At 40.7% G+C, this 12,266-nt stretch overlaps 2 pseudogenes; both read right to left on the bottom strand.

Annotated features, from left to right (window-relative positions):
- Positions 1–1,870: 1,870 nt before the first annotated feature.
- Positions 1,871–10,894, bottom strand: LOC110553449 (protein SET-like; annotated as a pseudogene).
- Positions 10,895–11,273: 379 nt separating this feature from the next.
- Positions 11,274–11,399, bottom strand: LOC132656706 (small nucleolar RNA SNORA17; annotated as a pseudogene).
- Between the last annotated feature and the right edge of the window lie 867 nt (positions 11,400–12,266).

Here is a 12,266-nt window from a genome sequence, read left to right as displayed (position 1 = left end):
AATACATGAGGCTCTGGCCTGCCTCTCCTTTTGATTCAAAAAGGAATGTGTCTTTACTCTGAAGGCTTCATCCCTGGCACAGCTTGTTGTGAGCACCACTCTTGAGCTGGATCATTCCTAAAGGTGGCTCATGCTGGTCTTGTGAGGCCAGCACCCACCCAGTATTCAGGACTCACAACTCTTGAGTGTATGGTGCAATTAGACCTTCAGCAAGCAGCATGGCATAGTAGCCTCTGTGGAGTCTGGACCAGGCTGGGCATGGGCAGTCATGGTGCATGGACTCCAGAAGCCGGAAGAGGAGAACAGCTGGGGTGTAAAGTGCAAAGAGCAGAACTTAGATAAGATGCAGAGGAAGGTAATGCTGAGGCAACACAAGGAGAGGTGTGCCAGAATGCTGGGTTATTTCTTTTCATGGCAGCTCCTTTAGGATGTGGCTTTGCCAGTATTGAGGTGGGCAAGGGGAGTGGCTGAAGCAAGGTAGCCCTTATGCCCACAGGTACGACCAAAGTGCAGGGATGCTTGCGACAGCAGCACTACTTTTGTGCCTTCTAGGTCACCACCACTTATATGAGAAATAAAAGCAAGAATCCACGGTCCTTATTAATTTGTATTCCACAAACCAGAGCCTTAGGAAGCATGCAGCAATCTCTTCCCTGTCTCATCTTTGAGGACCAAAGACAGATTATATTTTCTCTGTGAATTGTCATCTCTAATTACCAGGCCACAGAAGATGACAATGCAGCCACTCCTGATGAGATCTGATAGACTAAGATCAGAAGTAAGGAGAAGAGGACTTCCCCTATCAGTGGACTTGGAGAAAGGCATTCATGAAGAAAGGGGAGGGAGGGTGGGATCGGGAGGGGAGGAGGGAGGAGCTTATGGGGGGGATACAAAATGAATAAAGTGTAATTAATAGTAAAAAAATCTATTTTTTTATTATTAGTTACATTTTATTAACTCTGTATCCCAGCTGTATCCCACTCCCTCATTCCCTCCCAATCCCACGCTTCCTCCCTCATCTCCTCCTTGCCCCTTTCCAAGTACACTGATAGGGGAGGACCTTCTCCCCTTTCATCTGACCCTATTTTATCAACTATCTTTAGGACTGGCTGCAAAGTCCTCCTCTGTGGCCTAGCAGGACTGCTCCTCCTTGAGGGGTGGAGAGGTCAAAGAACCTGCCATTGAGTTCCTGTTAGAAATAATCCTTGTTCCCCTTACTATGAGAAACCAATTGGTTATTGAGCTACCACGGGCTACATCCGAGCAGAGGTTCTAGGTTATATCCATACATGGTCCTTAGTGGAGTGTCAGCCTCAGAAAAGACCCCTGTGCCCAGATATATTTGGTCCTTGTGGAGCTCCTATCCTTTCCCCATCATACTAACTCCCCTTCTTTCATATGATTCCCTGTACTCTGACGAAGGTTTGGTAAGCCTCAATACTTTACATTAATAAAACTTTTTGGTTAGATCACCCAGTGTTCTGCTGTGGTTTAGTAAGCTTTCAGGATTTTTAACTGGTACATAAAAATATAAAACTGTACATTTTACTGGGAAATCATATAATACTGTAGTATGTGAGTATGTGAGGGCAAAGGTTTAAAGAAGACTAAGCATGTATGTCTTCTCAGTTTTTCTTACTTTGTCCTGAACACATTAAATTTTTTTTTCTATTGTATTTTGCTCAAGGTATTGCTCCCCAAATAACTTGAGAACTATAGTGTTAAGAAGATGAGATCTCAAAAACAGAGTGATGGAATACAAGATAGAAGGTGGTGAAATGACTGCAACTTGTTTCCATGGACTAGAGGAAATTAAAAACTAAATGAAAATAATAAAAGAACATTGGAATCCATCAGTGTTCTGTGCTAGTCATCCTTCCTCAGCTTCATCATCATCTTCTTCACCTTCATCCTTATCCCTTTCTTCATCAATATCTTCCAATCTTTCTTCTTCTTTTTCTTTATTAGCATCACCATCATCTTCCTCTTCTTCATCATCCTCCATATCAGGAACTAAATAGTACTGCAAGTGATGTGGCCAAATATTGTCTTATTAATCTCATATAACTCACGTGCACCTGCATGAGAATCATCAGAAAACTATTCCCCACACTGCCTCTTCCTTACCCTGCAGCAGACTTGAGCATTCTGTCATCTCCTTTCCAGATTTCCATTTGGTTTCAGTGGGCTTTGAAGATGAACAGCCATGCTCATTCAGATGAAATCCTTTAGAGAGAATGTTGTTTTCCAAGTAACAATTTTCATTAAAATAAAAGTCTCTTCTGTAACCTGATTTTCTGTCTTCAAATTCTGTCACTTCTACTCTGTTCAAATACTGCAGAGCCTCTTTGTCCTCACCAAAGCAGTGCAGCCACTTGTTGATGGTTGACAAATGCTGTTACCCAAAAATGCTGGGTTCTGTCTAGACAGGGGAGTGTCTAGAAGTCAGAAGCCAGAAGCCACAGCACCCACCACCTCCCATATTCGCATGCTCCCTGCAATACTCACAGAAGAAGCTGCTCAGGCACTGAGATGGCCTCAGGTGTGGGAGGTTTAAATTGACCTCTGTAGTGAACACATTTAAATTTTTTTATTTTTAATTTTTTAGATTAATTACAGGATATTTACTTTGTATCCCATATGTATCCCTTACTCATTCCCTCCCAATCCCACTCTCCCTCCCTCATCTCCTCCCTGCCCCTCTCCAAGTCCACTGATAGAGGAGGTCCTCCTTTCCTTCCATCTGACCCTAGTTATCAGGTCTCATCAGGACTGGCTGGCAGTGGCCTAGCAAGGCTGCTCCTCCCTTAGGGGAGGGGGGAGGTAAAAAAGCCTTCCACTGAGTTCATGTCATAGACAGTCCCTGTTCCCCTTACTTGGGAAAACCCACTTGTATGCTGAGCTGCCATGGGCTACATCTGAGCAGGGGTTCTAGGTTATATCCATGCATGGTCCTTGGTTGGAGAATCAGTCTCAGAGAAGACCCCTGTGCCCAGATATATTTGGTCTTTGTGGCGCTCCTATCCTCTCCAGGTCTTACTAACTCTCCCTTCTTTCATATAATTCCCTGCACTCTGCCCAAGGTTTGGTTATGAGTCTCAGCATCTGCTTTGATACACTGCTAGGCAGAGTCTTTCAGAGGCCCTCTGTGGTAGGCTCCTGTCCTGTTACTTGTTTTCTCCTACTTTCAATGTCCATCCTATTTGTCTTTCTAAGTGAGGATTGATCAACTTACCCTGGAACCTCCTTCTTGTTTATCTTCTTTAGGTGCACAGATTTTAGTATATTTATCCTATCTCATAGGTCTTGTATCCACTTATAAGTAAGTATATACCGTGTGTGTCTTTCTGCTTCCGGGATACCTCACTCAGGATGATCTTTTTCTAGATCCCACCATTTGCTTGCCAATTTCATGATATCCTTGTTTTTAATTGCTGAGTAGGATTTCATTGTATAAATGTACCACAATTTCTGTATCCATTCCTCTGTTAATGAACATCTGGGTTGTTTTCAGGTTCTGGCTATTACGAATAAAGCTGCTACAAACATGGTTTGAAAAAATGCTCTTGTTGTGTTCTTGTAGCTTTTGAAATACATAGTGCATTATTGTTATCTATAGACTTTCAGTCAGTTTTGTTGAAAAAAAACATATCAATTTTATGCCTGTTAAAATGTAACCATTTTTATTGTCTACAATACACCTTTTGTAACTCCAGAGAGGTAGATATAGGTTTTTTTTTTTTTTTTCAAATTCTTTGAAGTTGAAGAAAAGTGTGAACTGAAACCTATTTCCTTTAGCTTAACTACACCTCTTACTCAGTTTGGCTCCAATCTAAAGAAGCTTCTGATGGGTTCCTAAACTTGTGAGGATCACTTCTGTTCTCATTCTGGCATTCATGTCTTATCTGTATCCTACCCACTTTTCACAGATGGCATAGATTTCTGAAATGGCAATCCCATTGATCAGGCTCTTTTAATACCCTCAAAGAATAGTTGTTTGAACTCATGTCAGAGTTAAAGCTCTGTCAATTGGGCTTCACTCTATCACTTGTAATCACTCACAATACCGCAAAAAATGTGGATAAAAATTGCTATCACAAAACTTAGTTGAGAAGCTCACCTATAAATTAATGTATTTTTCAGTTCATCTCATTAACACACACACACACACACACACACACACACACACACACACACACTGTAATGTGCAGACTCTTCTGGATTTTCTTTATTCCCTACCCCCTGAAGGCTCTAGCATGAACTTGGATGCCTTCTCTTTGATCACCTCTCCCTGGCTGGGTGGCTTTGCTAGGCCACAGAGAAAGAAGATCCAGATAGTCTTGATGAGACCTGATAGGCTAGGGTCAGATGGAAGGGGAGGAGGACCTCCCCTATCAGTGGACTAGGGAAAGGGCATGGGAAGGGAAGGGAAGGAGGGTGGGATCTGGAGGAGATGCGGGAGGGGTCTACAGGGATGGAATACAAAATGAATAAATTATAAATAATAACCATAATAATTTTAAAAATAAAATTTACATATAGACAAGAATATTTTGTAAGTAAAATAGACTCTTCCTAAGCCAGTTTAGGTTAAGCACAGTTAGTATGGGATTTAGTAGTTTTGGAAAGCAAAGTGTCAAAGAATAGAATTGACTTAGGCTGGAACAGTCTCAAAATACCAAAAAATCATCAGGAAAATGATCACAGCCCAAGTACCATGAAGAAACTGAGGTTTCTTCTGTGTGCTGTATTGCCTGGGAATTTACTTTTTTAAAAAACGTCTCCCAGATGGGTTGCCTCTGGGTTTTTCTCAGGCAGGTGTTTTCTACATTTAGGCAAGATGGCTATAAAAGTTAAGACTTATAACTGACTAGCTCAATGCACAGGCAGCAGAAATTCAGTTCTCAAACCCCCCTAGAGAGTCCTAAAGCTTGATCTGGAAAATGCTTGGCTGGGTTACCAGGCTTGCCCTGACCTCTGATATGGATCAGCCAGGCGTGATCACATGCAGACTCATGCTTTGATCAAAGAATGTGCTCAGCCTCACTAAGACATGTATGGTCACAGGGAGAAATGAGTTCTTATACACACACACACACACACACACACACACACACACACACACACAAATGGAAATAACTTCGGACAAATGACCAAACAATATACCTAATGGTTCTATTCAACTTTTATTCATTTGTCTTTTTTAATATTTGGGGTCATGGGGTCCTATGTCTGCTGCCAAGTCTGTTTTTTGTTTGTTTGTTTGTTTGTTTGTTTTTTGTTTTTTTTTTTCTCCTCTAACAGAAACCTTGTGCTTCCTTTGGGAAAATGCAACACATTCAGAATGAGTAATTCTATACTGAAGAATTTCTTCCTGCTTTTTTAGAGCCTTTCCATGGTCCCTGCCATACACAAGGATTCTTGAAGCTGGTGGTGGGAAGAATTCACCTGACCAGGGCACTGGCATGGTCCTCCTTCATGCCTTACCTTGGATTTTAAGAAGAATTTAATTCTACCTCTGATGTCTAAATATTCTCCACTTAAATAGTTATTGGTACATATTTCAATATAATATGAGTACATAGTCATTAAAATATTTGGAAAATATAGGAAGTTAGGAGGCAGAAATAGCACTGGAAATCTCACACCCACAAACAACTGCTGCTAATATGTTTCAGAGTACTACCATCCTACAATTTCACTATGAATGGCTTTTAAATTTTTTTGTTTGCTTTACATAGCAGTAATCATGCTGTATACACAATTTTGTATCCCTAAGTATAAAATTATAATGATAACACAGCAGAAGCTTTTCCTGTGTTATTATAAGCAGTTCCTAAGTATGCATTGTGAACACTACCTATTGATTGAATCATTTCCTTCCTATTGGACAGTCGGGTTATTTGCAATGTTTGAATAATGCTGTGATGAACATTTTAGTAAATAAAACATTCCCCACATGGGTTTTTTTTTTTTTTTTTTACTTATTGCATGGAAATAGAGCAACTCTGCTCATGTATGTATGTTGCCCTTGCCAACCGCTTGTAAAACAGAGTGTAAACTAGAAAACAACACCCTTTTCTGCCAGAAACTGTACTGTGCAGGAGAATTGTCTCTCAAATGATGCCTATTTCCTGTATGATGAATTGTGTAAAACACAACTTGCATACCCCAAGGTAAACAACAAGCTTTCTAAGATTCTAATTTTTTCCTTCATTGTATGTGATTTAGTCTTTTTAATAGTATTATATGAGTTACACCAGTCACCTTATTCGGTATGTAGAATTTTTAAAGTTTTGGTTTTATGAAGGAGGTGGTACTTAGTTTTAAGCTACTTACATTATTTAGATAACTAATGAAGATTTGAATTGTCATTTTTATTTGTTTCTCCACAGAAGAAACAACAAAATTCTACTTTGACTAGGGATAGCCTTTTCATCTTTTACCACAGAGAATGTTAAACGGAAGTTGATTGTGACACCAGATTTAGCTCATAGAGAGGCAGAGGTGTTTTGTGGCACGCACTGAAGATCTCTGCCTTCAGTCTCTGTGACTGGACACATGCAACCGGATCATTATTTTTCCAAACTTCCCTTTCAGAAGAAACCCATTTGCATTTTGCTGTGCCATGCTGGACTTCTGCAGGGAAGCCCCGGGACACCATCTAGTGGGTCTAGAATGGGAGGGTCCAGTAGGATCTGACCTCTTTGAAACTCCTTCCCTACTTAGATGCCTACCAGAAGTCTGGGATGTTATGGCTACACACCAAAGACAATTCTGTACTCTACAGCTACTGGCCCTTGTTCAGAGCCAACTGCTAATCAGGAATCCATGGTGTGCCTGTGACTCTTTTCAGAAGCACTGTCCCACCACAAAGCTAGCTCAACACCTTCTTGTCTTGTTCACTCTGTAAGAGAAGGTGAAATGCTCTTTAGTGACTAGGGTGGCAGAGACTTTTGAATGAGTGGTCAGGAAATCACTTTTAAGGAGATGAGCCTTGAGATGACATCCAAATGACTTTCTAAGTGACTATATATATGATGAAGGAGCAACTGTCTTTTTAGATATTATGAGATAGTTTACAGATATAATTTTATTTAGCCCATATTTCAAAGTACAAGGTTGTGCATAGTAGAGATATGGTTTTGCGGCTTCTAAAAAGGACAGAGTCAAATTTGTAGCTATTTGAGTGTGAGTCTAAAGCTTGTGTTTTTGTTTTTTTTTTCCCCCCACCATCCACATTAGCTTTTAAAAGGTTAGATAAGCTAGGAGCACTGATGTCCCAGGCACTGGTGAAAGATGACAAAATCAAGGATAGGAATTACTCAATGTTTCCTGTTTTAATCTGAAGCTTCCTGTGATTTTTAACTGGAATGGCTTTTGGTGGGAAAGTCTGAGTGAGGGGAAAAAGAAACATGATTTATTGGCCCAGGAATTTTTATATGTGAACGTCTTTACATCCAGGGACATATATACTGAGGAGATAAAAGACACCTTTCTCTTCATTATCCTAGCACTAATACCATATTAGTGCAGGGGAGGCTTTGTCGTAGGTAGACAACCAAGTTTGACCTGGGATGGTCCCATATGCTGCCCATTCTGGGAAAGCTGTGACTTTTGGGTGTTAGTTTGGCCATGGATGGCTTTCTACATCCTCTTTTGGTAGAATGAACCAGGAAGCAGTGGAAGATTAATAGCTAGACAACACCAACACAGACTGAAGCCCTGTTTTTTTTCCAAAGTAAACCATATATTTACCACTGATTTCTGACACAAAATGTGGAAAGCATGGAACTAGTGTCCTTTGACTTGGCAGGCACTGCGGCCCCAGAGAAATAGAAATCCCGAGATTTACTGTGCCCAGACACAGCAGGGTCCGACAGAAACTTTGACAACTTAATTGTGTTCTTGTTCAGTCACCCACAGCTAATGCATCTTCCTGGCAAAGCAGGTGTCTTCCATAAGGAGCACCATGGGGCAGATTGTTATCATAAGAGCCTGCCAAAGTCTGCTCTAAATTGTCCCTGGACCAGTTATAATAAACCAAATAGCTACAAATAGACACCAATTTGCAGAAACGTGAGCTGTACAAAGTATGCATTCGGCTTGGGGGTGAAAGGAGAATGTGTGGCAAATGTCACTTCAGTAGGGAAGAAACTTCAGGATGTCACGTGGGGCATCAGTGGACAGAACTCTGAAAGAGCGAGCTGCTCCATCCTTTGTGCCCTCTGGGCCTTTTCTGCGTCCTGCCCCAATACATGTGCACTTTTATTCCAGATGACTTCAATCTTGGAAACCCTTGGGCTCCAGAGAGACAAAACATTCAAGTTACAGTATGAATAGGGCGGAGGGAGGGGTTGCAATATGATGTTTTTCTTGTCTTGCATCAGGAATATATAGAGGGAACTGAAACTCAAGATCTCCTTGAAAGCTGTGGATCTGGCCAACATCATTCAGTGTCTCTCTGTTTAGTCCACTCCTTACTCAGAACTGAGAATCTATTCTGGGTCTTGGGGATAAAAAAGAGTAAACCTGTCACTTATCTAGATGCTAGAAATTTAGTAATCTAGATGTGAGTACACTCTACTGCCTCACCAGCAATTCACCAACAATGTTGCCATGCAACTTGTCACTCTAATGGGCACATTCTATGGGTCAAAATGGGGGAAGAGGAATGAATGCTTTATTTTCTTTCCCCCATCAGTTAATATGCTTTCATGCCTTCCTTAAAAAAAGCAAAGACAATTGTTTTATTAAAAATGTATTTATGAAATTTAGAAAGAAAACAAAACAGAGAAGAAATATTGCTCACAATCATACAATGCAAAGACAAGGAGTAACATTTCAGGAAACTCCCTTTCATGTTCTTTGATCTACTTGTTGCTAATTAACTTTTACTCATATCTGATTTTATATTATGTGTTGTTACTATATATTTTAATTAAATTTTTGTTTTTAAATATTAGTTACAGTTTATTAAGTTTGTATCCCAGCTGTATCCCGCTCTCTCTTTCCCTCTCAATGCCACCCTCCCTCATCTTCTTCCTACCCCTTTCTAAGTCCTCCCCTTTCATCTGACCCTAGATCATCAGGTATCTTCAGGCCTGGCTGCAAAGTCCTTCTCTGTGGCCTAGCAGGGCTGCTCCTCCCTTGGGTGGGGAGGGGTCAAAGAGGCAGCCATTGAGTTCATATCAGAAATAGTCCCTGTTCCCCTTACTATGGTACCCACTTGGATACTGAGCTGCCATGGGCTACATCCAAGCAGAGGTTCTAGGTTATATTCATACATGGACCTTGGTTGGAGATATAGTCTCACAAAAACCCCCTGTGCCCAGATATATTTGGTCCTTGTGGAGCTCCTGTTGTTTCCAGGTCATACTAACTCCCCTTTCTTTCATATGATTCCCTGTAATCTGCCCAATGTTTGGTAATGAGTTTCAGTATCTGCTTTGATACACTGTTGGGTAGAGACTTTTAGAGGCCCTCAGTCGTAGGCTCCTGTCCTTTTACTTGTTTTTTCCTACTTCCAATGTCCATCCCATTTGTATTTCTAAGTAAGAGTTGATCATCTTACCCAGGGTCCTCTTTCTTGTTTATTTTCTTTAGGTGTACAGATTTCAGTATGTTTATCCTATCTTATAGGTCTAGCACCCACTTATAAGTAAGTATATACCATGTGTGTCTTCTTAATATGTCTTTATAAATCACTTTAGTGAATACAAAATATTGCAACAGATGGGGATAATATAAGCTATGTAGCAATTGCTGAGCACTTAGTTTTAAATATTAATTTTCACAAATAATTTAGAATGCAATGAAGACCTGAAGATAAATATTTTTCTGGATTTAGAAATATTTCCTGAGGATGGAGTTTTTAAAAAGTACAATTACTGCCTCATGATAAATTAAGTACACCCAGTATTCTTTATTTTTTGTGTCTTTTTCAGAATTGTATGTTCTTAAACTGTATACCATGATACTCGATTCTTGTAGCTAATCTGCCTTTCTGTGTACACTCTGTGACATCACCAGTATCCAATACCAATTAATCAACTCTAGTCTGCTCATTAGGTCTCTGGAGTTATTTGTCCTACAATACAACTCTGTATACTTTCACTTAATCACTTAATATTCTTTAACTGTCAACTTCCAATTTATTTAAATAAGTTTTATCACGCACTTCATGTAGTAAAAGTTAACTGGAACATTTCTTTTCTTTTCTTTTCTTGCCAAAGAAATCAGAAAACTTTCTTTTAAACTTTCCATTGGTTCTCTGTGAATTTCAAACCATGCACCTCATTCTTAATCCTTTTTCCCTCCCCTTGTACCCATCTTCCACCCTTGCAACCTCTCCCCAAAAGAAGTCTTGTTGTAGAAGCTGTAGTGAGTCACAGTATGTCCGACCGGACACCCCTCTGTCCACATTTTTTTTTTTTTTGCTTGCAAATGTTCATTGCAATGACTCCTTGGTCTAGTATGAGGCCTTTGGCTTTTGCTATTCTATCAATACTTGAACCTCACTGGGACTCCTCCCGTATATCCAGTTGTTGCCCTGTGTCATGGAGATCTTGAAGTTTTGGTTCTGTAGGACTGGCTGTTTCATGCACTCCAGTAGGTTAGATCTTGGGGTGGGCCAATTTAAAGGCCTTGATCTGGGTCTGAAAGGCCTTCAAGCTGGTCAGCCTGCCAGTTTTTCTGCTCTCCTGCCCTAAGGGCTGGTTCAATAACAACTCCCACCTCCAGGGCCATCTCTGCGATGCTGCTGCGGTGAGGTGAAGAGCCTGTTCTTCTGAGAGCTGTAGTAGGTGTGAGGCAGGGACAGCTCTCCCACACTGGTGACCTCAGAGCCAACTCTTCTGCCTGCTGTTGGTGCCATGGGGAGAGAGCGGGTCATCTCTCCCTCACCCGTGTCATTGTAGCGCAGACAAGTTGCCAGGTCAGTTCACCCATGCTCACACACACGCATGATCCTCAGGGTCAGCTCATACCCACCTCTGCAATCACAATCAACTGGACTGTGCTGCCCAAGTGAGGCGGGAGGCTCACTCTCTTGAACGCTGCAGCTGGTAAGGCCAGGGACAGCGTTGCTGCTTTCATGACCCCAGTGCCTGGTCCTTGCCCAAACAGGCTTGAGTTCACACCTGCCCTCCTGCCCTCCGGCAGTGGTCCTAGGTGGGGTTTTCTAGTCTCTGGCTGGCTGCCCACACTGGGAGCCCATCCAGGCCTGTATGGTACCAGATAGGTGGTAGTCTTAGGCTCGCTTTTTTTCAGGGAGTGTTAGGCTACTAATCATCTAGATGTTCACAAGTCCTAACTCCGATAGACCTAGCCTCTCTCCTCTCTGCCACCTACTGACGCGCAGGCGACACAGCAGCCATACCTGCAATGCCTCTACCAGCCTCTCTTAAAATTCTTCGTGTAACAAAAAGAGCGAGCGTTTATTTGTGTCTATGCGTATGTATCTAAAATGTTTTGTGAAAGTGAAATTTAAAAAAAACGAAATTTCCTAACTTTTGTATATTATACTAAATGATCATAACCACAACCACAACAGCCTTTAGTAATTGTATGCGATTTGATTTTCACGTTGGCACATGTGTGAACTATTTACTGGCATATTTCAGATTCATTTGATTGGAAAGTGGGTTGTCTGTGATACATCTTCTTTATTAATGATTGATGCGGGAGGGCCTAGACCGTGGTGGGCAGTGTCATTCTTGGGCAGGTGGTCTCAGGTTACACGAAAGCAGGCTGAGCAAGCCATTGTAAATCAAGCCAGTAAGCAGTGATCCTCCATGGCTTCTGCTTCAGTTCCAGCCTTGGCTTCCCTTGGCGATGGAGTATAGAGTACTTCCTGGAAGCCTAAATAAAATCTCCAAGTTGCTTTTGGTCAGTTTTTTTTTTTTTTTTTTAATAATAGTGACAGAGAAGCAAACTTAAAAAAATTATAAAGTGAATATATAAGAAACTAGAGTAATATCTTTGGTAATTTAAGTTCTTGGGTCCTAAGGAAAGTCCTTTAAAATAGGGATAAACAATGTGTCTGTTTCCATAGTATCTATACCTAAGTAATTATATGTAAATACATGTTTAATTTTATTGTAATTATAGGCTCATACATGCATATGTATAGCCAAATTACTTTAATAGATTATATATTTATAAGCATTTATTTATCTTATAAGCACAGGTATTATATATAATATATACAAATATATGCATATATGCATACATAATATACATAAGCATATATATATATATATAGA

This window comes from Meriones unguiculatus, chromosome 9, assembly GCF_030254825.1.
Source record: "Meriones unguiculatus strain TT.TT164.6M chromosome 9, Bangor_MerUng_6.1, whole genome shotgun sequence".
Taxonomy (NCBI): domain Eukaryota; kingdom Metazoa; phylum Chordata; class Mammalia; order Rodentia; family Muridae; genus Meriones; species Meriones unguiculatus.
Note: the sequence above shows the minus strand (reverse complement) of the source record. Positions and strands in the feature narration are given on the sequence as shown.